Raw genomic sequence first — 13,708 nt, 5'->3', positions numbered from 1 at the left:
CAGCTTCCGGCGAAGCATGGGTCTCCCTGCAGTTGCTTCTGACACCTCCCCGCTATTTTCGCTGGATGTGTCTCTCACCCCTTTCTCTCCCCTGCTGTTTCCTGCCTGGGCTGCTGCGTCTCTCTCAGCATTACTGAGATCCTCCTCCAGAGACCCCTCGCTCCCCCTCCTTGTCCCTGCTTTAGCTGCTGACTCTCTCCCAGTCTCTGGGAGCCCTACCAACTCCCTTTCCTCTGATGTCAGTTCCCTGACATCCACCTCCCCTCCAGGGCCCCCTTCTCCCCCGCCCCTACTCTCTCCTCTGGGCGGTGAGGAGCTGAAACCCCTAAAAGAATCCCCTTCATCTTCAGACGTCTCAAACATTTCCCTCCATCGGTCTTCGTTCCGACTCGCTGAATCCTCCTCCACCTCGGAATCAGAGAACCCCTCCAACTCTTCTTCTTCGTCGGTGGTGGCGAAGTATTCCCTCCGGAACCTCGCCACTGGCTGGGGTTTACGAGGGAATCTCTGATGAAAAGTTTCAATCAAAACCTCGTCATCTACATCCTCTGCCCTGACCCAGGTGTTTTCCGACTCCGGCTCCCCTTCCCACATTACCAAATACTCTACTTGCTCTCCCTTCCACCTGGAATCGAGAATCTCCGCTACATGGTAGCTGTGTTCTTTTTCCTCCATAGCTGGTCCCCTATTGACCCTCCCCTCTCTGTCCCCTATATACGGTGACAGCAACGACCTGTGGAACACTGGGTGCAACTTCATGTGGTTCGGTAACCGGAGTCTGAAAGCCACTGGGTTGACCTGTTGCGTGACTTCAAATGGGCCCAGCCTTTTGGGTCTTAACTTCTTACAACCTCCTTTGAATGGTAACCCTTGGGTGGACAGCCACACCTGGTCCCCCACCCTAATGCTTTCCCCTTCCCTTCTGGTTTTGTCTGCCTGCCTCTTATATTCCTCCTTCGCCCTGTTTAAATTAAGTTGGAGCTGGCGATGGATCGCTTCCATTTCTTCAACGAACTGTTCTGCGGCTGGAACGCTCCAGTTCTCCCCTTCCCCCCCTGGGAAGGCTCGGGGATGACACCCGTGATTAGCCAAAAAAGGGCTCATCCCCGTGGACACGTTCTCTGCATTGTTGTAGGCAAATTCTGCCAACGCCAGCTTCTCCACCCAATCATTCTCTCTGTCATTCACATAACACCTCAAATATTGCTGGAGGACACCATTAGCTCTTTCCGCCTGCCCGTTGGTTTCTGGATGACGGGCAGTAGAGAAATTCACCTCTACATGCAATAAGCTCATGAGCTTCCTCCAGAACCTGGAAGTAAATTGTTTCCCTCGGTCAGAAACCACCCTCAAGGGGGCGCCATGCAGCCTAAACACATTTTCCACAAACAATTTAGCGGTTTCTTCTGCTGTGACCGCATGTGAGCAGGCTATAAAGTGGGCCATCTTGGTTAACAGGTCTACCACAACCATGATGGCTGTTTTCCCTTTGGACCTGGGCAGATCAGTCATGAAATCTATTGCCACTGCCTCCCATGGCCTTTCCGGCGTGGGTAGTGGTTCTAATAAACCTGCCGGTGCCCGCCTCTCCCCCTTGGCTCGTTGGCATTGGTCACACCCTCTCACATATTCCCGCACATCTTCCCTTACCTTGGGCCACCAGAATTCCCTGGTAACCAGCCACATGGTTTTGTGTTGCCCAAAATGCCCTGCTGTGGGGCTATCGTGCAGTTGCTTGAGTACCTTTTCCCTCAATTCCCCTTCAGGTATGTATAACGCTCCCTTGTAGTACAACGCCCCGTTTCTCTCCTCAAAACCCCCGGGTTTGTCTCCCTCCCTCCTGAGACCCCTGAGTTTGTCCTGGGCGTATTCATCCTGCACCGTTCCCTCTACCAGTTCCCTTTGCCCCACCAATGCCGCCCCACACACCCAGCGGTCCTCGGGAATGACATGGGTCTCTTCGGGTGCACCCTCTCCCTCCAAATATTCAGGTTTGCGTGAGAGAGCGTCCGCCCTAACGTTCTCCGGGCCTGGTACGTAACAAATCTCAAAGTTAAATTTGGAGAACTCCTGGGCCCATCTCAACTGCCGTTGGTTGAGCACTCGCGCAGTTCTCCAATACTCTAGATTCTTATGGTCCGTGCACACTTGCACCTTCTGTTGTGCACCAATTAGCAGGTGCCTCCATCTCCGGAAGGCCTCATGAATCGCAAGAAGTTCCCGGTCGTACACCGTGTAGTTCCTCTCAGATTTGTTCAGCTTTCGCGAAAAGAAGGCACACGGTCGCCACTCTGACCCCTCCTTCCCCGGCTGCAGAAGAAGCACCGCCCCTATGGCTCTGTCAGAAGCGTCTGTTTCGACCCTCAGCTTTTTTTGTAAATCCACATGTAGAAGTTGTTCATCAGAGGCGAAGGCCCTTTTCAGTTCCTCAAACGCTCGCTCCGCCTCCCCCGTCCAAACAAACTTCTTTTTACTGCTGAGACAGTCCGTGATGGGCGCCGTCAGGTGGGCGAAGTTTCGGATGAACTTACGATAAAAGTTTCCAAACCCTAGGAACCTCTGCACATCCTTCTTGGTCTTGGGTGTTTTCCATTCCAGCACCGCTTGAACCTTGCCGGGGTCCATGGCCAACCCCTTGTCTGACAAGCGGTACCCCAGGAATTCCACCTCCTTGGTATGAAACTGACACTTCTCCAGTTTCACCCACAGTCTGTTGGCTTGCAGCCTGCTCAACACTTCTCTGACGTCTCTCACATGTTGCTCCTCATTCTCCGAATACACCAACACGTCATCTAAGAAGGCCACGCAATTCTTGTAGAGCAAAGGCCCCAGTACGTGGTTCATGAAGGCTTGAAAACACGCGGAGCCTGTTTGTAATCCAAAAGGCATAACGAGGTATTCAAATGCCCCCAAAGGGGTGAACATGGTGGTCTTCCATTCATCCCCTTTCCTTATACGTATCAGGTTGTACGCCCCCCTTAGGTCCAGCTTTGTAAAAATCTTTCCTTTTCGCACCCTGGTCAAAATATCATCAATCCTGGGCATAGGAAAAGCCGCCGGCTCTGTCACTGCATTTAACCGTCGAAAGTCACATACCAGCCTCGGCTTGTCCGTGTTTTTTTTATCCACAAAAAACACTGGGCTACCCCCCGCTGCCTTGGACTCTCTGATGAAGCCTCTCTTCAGGTTCTTGTCAATGAACGCTCGCAACTCCTGCATTTCCCTGTCTGACATGGCATACAACTTGCCTACAGGAAGCTGTGCTCCAGGGAGTAAATTGATCTGGCAATCAAAGGGCCTATGCGGGGGTAGTTGGTCAGCTTCCTTCTCGCTGAACACGTCGCTGAGATCAGCATACTGTGGTGGCACCTTCCCCTTCCCCATTACTTCAGTCCCTGCCAGGGTGGCTTGGGCCCCTGCTGACCCCTTTTCCCCCCTGCAGTGTTCTAAGCAATGTGCTGAACCGAAGGAAACCACTCTTTGATGCCAGCCCACCAGCGGATCATGTAAGGCTAGCCAGCTCATTCCCAAAATAATGGGAGCGCCTCCCAAGGTGGCCACATTAAACGCTATCAGTTCTGTGTGCCTTGCCACCCTCATTATCATTGGGACGGTCTGCAAGCTAACTCCTCCTCCCAACAGTTCCCTGCCATCGATCGTGGTCACCTGCAGGGGGTTGCTTAAAGGGATAGTCTGTATCTGATGTTCAGCAGCAAACTCCTTGCTCATAAAATTGCAGGAGCTGCCTGAGTCCAACAGCGCCTTTATTTTTAGGGGGTGTCCATTTTGCAGCTCTAGCGACACTTCAATCACTAGAGCAGGTCGAGGAGCTTCTGGCACGGGCACTTTCACTGCTCTTTGGCCTGGCTGCAGTGCCCTGACGTTGGCAACCAGGCGTTGGCTTTTACCTGCTCCGTTTCTCCCTGCTCTCCCCCCTCAACTGCTCCCACCATCCCTTGCCATTCCTTCCTCTGGGGGCAGACTCTGGCAAAGTGGCCTGGCTGTTGGCAGAGATAGCATTTCCGGGCTCCCTTTCCCTCCTTCTTCGCCCCCTCACTGGGCTTTGAAACTGCGCGCGCGCGGGCTGTTCCGATTTCCATCGGCTCTGCCGGCGGGAAAGCTGGCTCAGGAATGTCTGGAATGCGTAACTCCTTCCAACGTTCCCCTCTCCCTTCCCGCCTCTCCAAGGCTCTTGCCTCCTGGCGCGCTCCAATGGTCAGCGCAGATTTGGTCAGCTGATCCATAGACACCGCCCTGGGGCTCCTGGACAGCTCGTCTTTCACAGCCGAAGAAAGACCTTCTTCAAATAGCATCTGAATGGGTGCTGCCGATAAATCCCACCCCAATCTGTGAATCAGCATGGTAAATTCAGTCCAGTACTCACGGACAGATCTGCTTCCCTGCTTGCAAGCCATTAGCTGTCTGCGCACCACCCCTTCCTCAATATCGCTGGAAAACATGATATCCATTGCACGAAAGAATTTCATAGTGTCCTTTAGGATATCGTTGTGCGCTGCCATCAGGGGTCGAACCCAGTCCCGCGCCCCCTTCTCAAGATGCCCAATTACGAAAGCAACTCGCGATTCCTCATCAGGGAACTCATCAAACTGCACATTCAGGGCATATTGCATCTCGGTCCTAAAGGCATGGTAATCCTTGGGGTCCCCCCCAAACTTCTGCACCAATCCTGGTACCTTTCTGGGGAACTGAGTGGTTCTCCCCTTTTTGTCAGCATCCTGAGCCCTTCTCTCCTCGAGCCTCGCCGTCTGCAGCGCCAGTTGGACCTCCAGAGCTTGATACCTTTCTTCCAAGCTTGGACCAGCTCCAACCCCTGCCTCTCCGGTTCCGGCTGGGTTGCTCATGATGCTTTCTCCTGCACAGGCAGCGTACAAAGACTGTCAGACTGCTGTCAGGGGATGATTAGCTGCTTGTGCTTATAATTGTGCCCCTTCAGAGTTTGTGCGGCCCCACAAACCTCTGTGTGTGACAGAGCTCCTCAGACATGTCTGCTCTAGTCACTAGTAGCGTCTGACAGTGGCTGCCTACGGAAGCGCTTCCAGCAAAGAAGTTCCTTAACGGAAACGCGTCTCCTGGACTCACAACGTGGCAGCTTCCGGCGAAGCATGGGTCTCCCTGCAGTTGCTTCTGACACCTCCCCGCTATTTTCGCTGGATGTGTCTCTCACCCCTTTCTCTCCCCTGCTGTTTCCTGCCTGGGCTGCTGCGTCTCTCTCAGCATTACTGAGATCCTCCTCCAGAGACCCCTCGCTCCCCCTCCTTGTCCCTGCTTTAGCTGCTGACTCTCTCCCAGTCTCTGGGAGCCCTACCAACTCCCTTTCCTCTGATGTCAGTTCCCTGACAACGGGTTATAAAACTTGGGCTCCACGATCAAAAGGAACACACACATCTACAACGCAAAATAGTACATTTAGTGTGGGAGTTAAGTGGGGAGGCATAAATGAAGATACCTCTTTGGTGCCTTTTAAAATAGTGTTTCCCAACCTTCGGTCTCCAGCTGTTTTTTTGGACTACAACTCCCATCATCCCTAGCTAGCAAGATCAGTAGTCAGGGGTGATGGGAATTGTAGTCCAAAAACAGATAGAGACCAAAGGTTGGGAAACACTTGTTTTAAAGAGGTTTGTTGATTGGGATACAGACAGAGACTACCCATTAAGCCAAGAGATAAAGACCCAAATGCTCTGCCTGCTTTCTTGTCCTGTCTTCTGGGACAATTTACAAGACCTTTAGGATGGCTTGGGGGAATTTTTTTTGTCAAGATTAATGCCACAAAGCTATCGAAATGAATTTGTTTGTGACACATTTGTATCAGCAACAGAAATGATCACAGGTTTATGGTTAGAAAGTTACCAAAATACTTACTTGATGTACAGTGGTACCTCGGTTTACAAACTTAACCCGTTCCGGAAGTCTGTTATTAAACCGAGGTGCACTTTCCCTAATGAGGCCTCCCGCCACCGGTGCCCTTCCACCGTTCGGATTCCGTTCTTAGACCGAGGTAAAGTTCTCAAACCAAGACACTATTTCCGGTTTTGCGAAGTTTGTAAACCAAATTGTTCTTAAACCGGACTGTTCTTAAACCGAGGTACCACTGTACTTATTTGGATGCTTACTTACGGCACACTTCAGAATGCCTTGACTAAATATACAAAACATCAACCTGGCTCTAGGCAAAGGTTGATGGACAATTTCACCATTCATTAGATTCCACCCCCCAAATGTTGGTTTCACGGCTGCCCAGCTGCTGTTGACCCATGAAAGGGCCTACTCCTTCTCGGTGGAAATGTCCTCATTAACAACATTCAGGAAGAATTTTTACAATTCTGCTCACTTGATGGCTTAAAGATAGACACTGTTCCCAGCAATCGTGAAATTATTAGCTATGAGGGTATGTGACCTTTTTTAAAAAAACTAGATGCTCTTAATATTTTTAGATGTCCTAAATAAGTTTTCAATTTATTTTTAGCAGTATTGTTTTGCTACTTCGTTGTCTGCCGCCCTTTGGAGAGGAAGGGTGGGTCAGAAATTTAAGAAATAATAATGATGCAATATTCATCTTTTCACCTCTGTAGTGAATTCCACATGTCTCTCCAGCTGTTTATCTTGTTATTGCAGAGAGATAGCCCTGTTAAGTTGTATTTGAGGTGAGTGGATGGGGAACAGGACTGAACATGCTGACCCCCACTCCACTCCAAACACTCATGCATTTTGCTTAACATCTGCATGTAACCTGTGTGTGTACACAACAAAAGCTGGAAAGAGCGATGTGCACACACAGCTGCATGCAGATGAGCTCGTTTTGCTCTGAAAGGCAACCTATGAAGATTTCAAATAAATAAAAATACATGATCAGCTGAATGTGTGAATGTGGATAATCCTTCCACACCCCACCCCCGTCACCTCTGTGTTCATCACAATGTGTGAATAGGACTATTGTTGTTTCAGGGTAACTCCATCATTCAGAGAAATTTCAGTTTACCCACATTGAAGGCCTGACTAATTTCAGGGTCCTATCCAAACTCTTCTCATGGGGCTCATGCCATGCCTCTATGACCAAGGGAACAGGAACTTCAACTCATGAACTTTCAGATGTTGTTGAACCACAACTCCTATCATCCTTGTCCATTGGCTGTGCTGACTGGGGATGATGGGAATTGAAGTCAAACAACACCTGAAGGGCCACCAGTTCCCCACCCTCATCAACTGAGTGGCCAGGCCAGCTATCAGAAGCTAGGGATGATGGGAGTTGTAGTCCAACAACAGCTGGAGACTCAAGTTTGGGAAACCCTGCATTAGAATATTTATACCTTGTTTTGCAAATAAAAAGTTCCAAATAGTTGCCTATTAGATACCAATATTTTTCTACAGAGTTACAGAGGGAGCAATGAGGGAAGGAATAAGGGAGGCTTACTGCCACCAGAGAGATAAGCAGTACCCAGATGTGCCTTACACATGGGATGGAGAAGCACAAGTGTCCTTGAAGGTGGATACTGAAGGTGAAAAAGAGGAGGAATGGAGAGGGAAGCAAGAAAACAACATATAACTTGGAACTATAGTGAGACCCTACCCAAGAGACTCAAACTCTATTCAAAATTATAAGGAGTACAACACTGAATTGAGTATCCTGCTGCTTCTCACTTGCTGAATGACAAACCTCAATTGCTTAAAGTATTTCTCACTGAGTTTAGGCATGTTCAGTATTCCAGTAGTAATAGTAATAGTAATAATAATTTATTATTACGGTCAAATATTAGTTCAAGAAGCACAACTGAGACTGCTTTCACAAGTGTGAAATAGACATTTAAAACAATATACAATAACAGCTTATAGATTAAAATTGAAATAGTCACATGAACACAAAAAGACCTAAGGTTAAACTAACATGCAGCTACGGCAGTTTTCCTAGTGATCTATTTGTTCCAGGGGGTGTTCTGTGCCTACAAATCTGCACACAGAATCTGGCGACCATCCGGGTCATCTTGTGATTTTTGCCTAAGAGGAGGAAATTGAAATTTAGGCTTGTCCAGAAGGTCAGCAAGCCTCACCAGATGAGGGTCGATGGTATCTCTACATGCCTCATCATACAAAGGACATCTTTTTAAAAAAGTGTTCAGGGCTTCCTATTTCCCCTAATGGGCAGGCACAAATTCTCTGAGTGTACAGGACTTTTCCTTCCAGAACCGGCGAGGGAAGAGCCGAACTTCTGGTAGTTTTAAGTAAGGATAATGAACGGGCTTACGCTGAAGAAGATCTGAATGTAGAGACTGGAATGAGACAATTGTAAAGTGGGGACAATATTTACTACCCTGGTGTTACAGATGTGCTTCAGAGAGCACTATGTGATCGACACTACAAGCAAAACACCCACTCAGCCTCACCACTCTGGTGAGACAGCTGATTTTTCAGTGTAGTGAAAGGGCAGAGAATTGCTGGTTATTTAATTTGCCAGCACCAGATTTAGGACAGTGCAGGCAGTTCCTCTGCCCAGGGTACCAATGCAAGGGGGAACAAAAAAATGACATCATGTACTTGGGGGCATGCACAGAACAGAAAGTGAGAGAGGGAAGGGTGCCAAATTTTGTCCTCACTCAGGGCTCGGTATTACCCAAGTCCTCCCCAATGTTACTTTTTGTAGCAGCTATAGTATTTTTCAGGTGTGAGAGAAGTGCTTTGCCTTAGATGCTAGAATCACTTGACTGGCCTTTGATACAAGGCACCTTGACTTAGACCAGCCCTACCATCATTGTGACAGGTGAAGAATGTGCTGAAGGCTTGCCTATTGCATCTTGGCTCATTCTGTACATAGAGACAAATTTCAGTAACCTATGGGATCCCCATGAGTAGGAATGAGCTGCCTCCCCTACACACCTTCCCAGTAACAAGAGTGTAGAGTGGTTTCTGCTCTTATCGTCACAGCGCCCCAAAAGAGCAGTACCATAATGCCCCTTCCCAGCTGGAATGAAAACAAAACAAAGAGCTGCAACTACTGAAATTATGGTTGGAGTTAAACCTGATTCCCATCTCTGACAGTTCTGGTGGGAGGTGAAATTCCCATCCCCGACAAATCACAGTCATCTAGAACAAACCCTGGATAGCGAAAACCCCAGAAAAGGGGTACAAGGTTTGCTCCATAATACAATCAAAGTGATCAACCTGTTCCGACAAGCTTCAAGCATTAACAGCTCTTTTCTGACAGCTCAAGTCACCTAGGATTTAGCTTTGTTTCCTTTCCTTTCCTTTTTATTTTTTTATTTAAAAAAGAGCATTAGGAGAAAAAGAGGATGACCACAAGTAAAGGAAGATAAGGACTCCAGTACCAGGCTGGTCTAGTTAGGATGATTGAAATCCATGTTACTTTCCTTTCACCTGAATGGTTCAAGTTTGCATACCTTTAAGGCATGAATTTCAGGCTGTACCTTTTGCATTTCATTGTAAGCTAATGGGGCTGCATGCCATTTCTTTTCCTCTGCACCCATAAAGATATATGCCTGCCTACTGAGGACGGCACTCCATGCATCTAATAAAATGGAAACTATACCACATACAAAAATTGTTAGGCTTGGATCAAGTTCAATTAAGCAAAGTCTGCCACCCTAGTCCTCCTCCCTTCAGCTATCTGTGCTCCCCGAAAAGATCAGCCGCAACTTTTGGAAAGCCACTATGATAGAAATCAAGGTGCCAAGCCATTAGTGAGAGACTGACCTGTAAGTGTATGCTAGGTATGTGTGGATGCTGTGAACCACCAGTTCCAGAAGTCAAAAACCTATGTACCTTATGCAGCCATCTTTCAGCATCTGTTATTATAATGATTACCGTTCCATTGAATTTTCTACGACGATGCTCTCGAGACAAACTTGGCCAGGCCTCCCATGCATGTTAATAGATCCCATCAGCCTGCACAGTCGTCTACAGTTAGATCCTACAGAGTTCACTGAGGCTGCTGAAGACTTGCACTTTCCTTTGTAGCTGGAAGCGAGCAAGCTTCCCCCAGCATTCCACTGCCAGGCCATGGGCCCTTGGAACAATGCACAATAGCCAGCAAGATAACCTTTTCCACGAAAGGAGTGGAAAACAACATCTGTTAAAACCCAAATACATGGCTTTGCTAAAAGGCCCAAAGGACTTTGGAGGTGCAGCTCTCGGTGAGTTGAGAGAGTTCAGAAAAGGAAAAGTTTAAACACATGATTGCATGCTGTGCTGTATTCCCCTCCATCAAACACACATGCACTCCAGCTCAAAGTTAATTAGGGTGGACTCCAGCCAAATCTGTTAACATGGAAGACTCAGGCCACATTTCACAATGAGCAGGTCACCTCTCCCAAGAACTTCAGAAACCATCACCCCGAAGATAAATATACTCTGGCCAAAATGAGGCTTGCATTTGTGCAGGTGGCTGCTTTGACACAGTCCAAAAAAAGTATTTGTTCAACGATCTCACCATAATTAAGCACAGTTTTGCAAAGATTATTTGCTTTCCTCTTCATAAAACAAGAAGTCCTTTGTTTACTCCCCCCATTGTGTTCCTTAGATCATGAGAGACAAGTCTAATTGTGTACAATACAATATACCACTGTAATCTGTCAAAAATGGAGAGAGGATAAAGTGGTGATCCTCAAATTGCTTTCGTCTCGTTGGCTACTCCGAAATAAGCAAGCAATTACGGAAGAGTGGTCTAAGGGATCAAGGCACTCTTTGCAGTGTTATTTCTGGAATGTGGAGTTATTTCCTCCTCACCCACTACTGTTCCTAGTAGCGTGTCACGTGGTATGCAAATCTAGGGGTTGATTGGCACACTGGGTGGCATGCAAATTGCATCCACTCTTGGATCAGTTTATCACAGACCACCTTGGGAGCAAATTAAGCGCAGCACAACTTGTCAAAGACTAGAAGAGCTTCAGGTCCCATGCAAGGGCCTGTGCCCTCTGGATATTGTTATATACAACTTCCACCAACCTTGACCATTGCCTTTTTTGCCTGGGTCTGATGTTAAGTTGGAGTCCAACAGCTGATGATGTGGTGTTGGGGCAGGGCTGACCTAACAGCCTGACAGCCAAGTCACTAGGGAAAAGAGGGGGCGGGTAGGTGGGCATGGTGCAAATGCACCAGCAGAGCCCATCAGACGCTCTTACTGGTCTGTCTGTTTGCACTGCACTAACCTCCCCCTGCCCCACCACTCCATCCACTATTGGCAACATCTGCACAATTAGCAACTGCAGGAACAGCTTTTAAGCAACAAACTAAAGGCACAGGAAGCCAAGCGAGATGGGGATCTATGCCTGTGGGGCAGGGCGGCTTGAACCCTTTTGCCCCCCACATTGTGGGCCTGCTCTGGATTAGTGCCCCATATGCTTGGAATCTGCATCGTGAAGAACCTCCCACTCATTCCCATCACCAAGTCTTGGGGTGGAATGAGGTGTATCTTTCTGCACCAATTTGTCCAAGACTGACCCAGAAATGAACAGTCTTAAAGGGGGTTATTAAATGATGATGAAACAACGCCCCCCCCAGTCCACCCCAAACCAACTTACAGCATTTACTGAAGGAACCATACTTTTCATTAAACTCTTTCCGTAGGCTATGAAGTTTTAAAACCCTACCTATACTTGTTCAAAGCTGCATATTTTCTCTCAACTAAAGCTGACTGTGTCAACATTGCTGACTATTATAAACTAAATGCGCCTAAAATAGCAGACAAGTGTGTGGCATTTTATGGCTGAAATTGATTATATCTTGGAAGAGCGGTGCAGAGAATGGGAGACCTGGAGTTCACTGCAGTCTTCAACAAGCATTTAATTCAATATATTTATAGTGTATAGCTCTGGACAGAGCTTTAGCTGGGGAACAATAAACACCCCAGGGATGCAAAGGCAGCAGGATCCTGGCAGAGAATTTTGCATGCTTTAATTTAAGTGTTAGATCCCTAAGACTTAATGCCTATCACTCTGTGAGCACCAGAAGTATCACATGTCCCAGTTCAAGAGGATTTTAAGAGCACACGAACTAATCCAAAACTTTGAGAAAGGGGCCTGGGAATATTACATGGCGTCTATAAACTATATTAGTGATGGGAAAGAGGCTTAACTCAGCAGAAGGTCCCAGGTTCAATCCCTGGTTTCTTCAGGTAGGGCTGGGAATTTCCCCTCTCGGAAACCTGGGAGAGCTGCTGCCAGACAATACAGACAGCAAGATGGGCCAGTGGTCTGAAGGCACATGCAGACTGCATGGCCAGGTGGATGGGGTACGTCATACGTTTATGTAATTTGCTAAAGGAAAGCAAACTGCATCTCACTTTTTTCTCCTTTCTCCTTTTATTTCTTTACACTTAAAACAGTGTACAGAAAATGGTGTCAGGATTCAACCAGATAAAAAGCTTTGCCCTCTTTTACCTGCTGCTTATGAGCTGGCTACACACTCACCTGTAGCCCAGGAGAGGCCACTCTGCATATGGTCAGAGGCACTCTCCTTCACCTCCTTGTACTTTTCAATCTGAGCTCTTAGGATCTAGAAGAGCCCTTACAAATTCTGACTCAAGTCCTCAATCTTAAATCACTGTTCAGTATGACAAATATCTTAACTATTTAGATATAAACATTGAGAAACAAAACATTTTCACTGATATTAAAGCTCCCCTTTTTACCATAGGTGAAAACATTTTGTTTCTGAATTGTACCAAGAATGATATTTGCTAGGTACTTGTTATTTGGGAGAATGGACTGCATTCTTTCAGCACACCTGATCTCCATGGAAGATTCAACTTACACATAAAACAAACAGGAGCAGGGAATCTCAGAGTGGTGCTCAGAAACTGACATTTAATATGCATTTAGAAAACAATCTTCTTCAGAGCCCAACGATTCTCCATTTACCCAATATTTTGGACTACAACTTCAGCCTGCAGTCTGGAGGGCACCAAGTTCAAGCCCGGAATACCTTTTTTCATTATTGCACTGATAGCCCATTTCATCACACAATTTGCAGGCATGATTTTCCTCTTGTCCTGTAAGACAAGGAATCTGCAAATCTGCATTTCTTCAGCAGTGGTGTAGCGTGGGGGGTGCAGGGGGGGCCGGCCGCAACATCTGGGGGTTAGGGGGCGCAAATCCACGGGTTAGGGGCGCAAATCCACGGGTTAGGGGGCACAAATTACTTGCCTTGCCCCGGGTGCTGACAACCCACGCTACGCCACTGTTCTTCAGACCATATAGAAATGCTATTGTTTCTGTACTGAGTTACTATAGCCAAGCAGCTAGTCCATGGCATCCATTGCCTTCCAAGCAGGGCACCACAGGCACCACTCAGTTAAGATGTCTAACCCTAAATCCAGCCCTGTGTAAAACAGAAACCCACCAAAACTTCTCAGGGATTTCCTTTCATTCCACTGGTGCGGCTTAATATTAAGTGTGGGGTGCACAGTGGGACAAGAAGCTCCCTGGGTGACACACATCTTCTACCTCACAGGGTTGTTGTGAGGATGAAATGAAGGGAGGGGTGGAGGGAGGGAGTGAAGGGCAGCCCTGATTCCTGGAAGGGTGTGGGAGGTAAACTTAAAATCATCTAAGATTTCTATGTGCTTCTCCCACAAACTGAAGGAGAGGGAGCAGGTACCGGTAGATAAGATGCAGAAGTACATTTCGTGCCCCCCACCCCGAGAGAGAGAGAGAGAGATGCAAAAGAACGGCACTTTGCACAT

The 13,708-nt window shown here is 47.6% G+C and overlaps 1 protein-coding gene and 1 long non-coding RNA gene across 5 annotated transcripts in view; one reads left to right on the top strand and one right to left on the bottom strand.

The window, feature by feature from the left end:
- The window catches only part of LOC309515731, a 606,047-nt gene that overhangs the window by 148,372 nt on the left and 443,967 nt on the right, over positions 1-13,708 (top strand). The gene's annotated exons all lie outside the window — the stretch shown is intronic.
- JCAD (junctional cadherin 5 associated) overlaps positions 1-13,708 on the bottom strand; it is a 76,000-nt gene that overhangs the window by 26,547 nt on the left and 35,745 nt on the right. The window lies entirely within an intron of this gene.

This window comes from Podarcis vaucheri (genome assembly GCF_965113315.1).
Source record: "Podarcis vaucheri genome assembly, chromosome: 12".
In the NCBI taxonomy this organism is placed as follows: domain Eukaryota; kingdom Metazoa; phylum Chordata; class Lepidosauria; order Squamata; family Lacertidae; genus Podarcis; species Podarcis vaucheri.
This window is presented reverse-complemented; position numbering and strand designations above follow the sequence as displayed.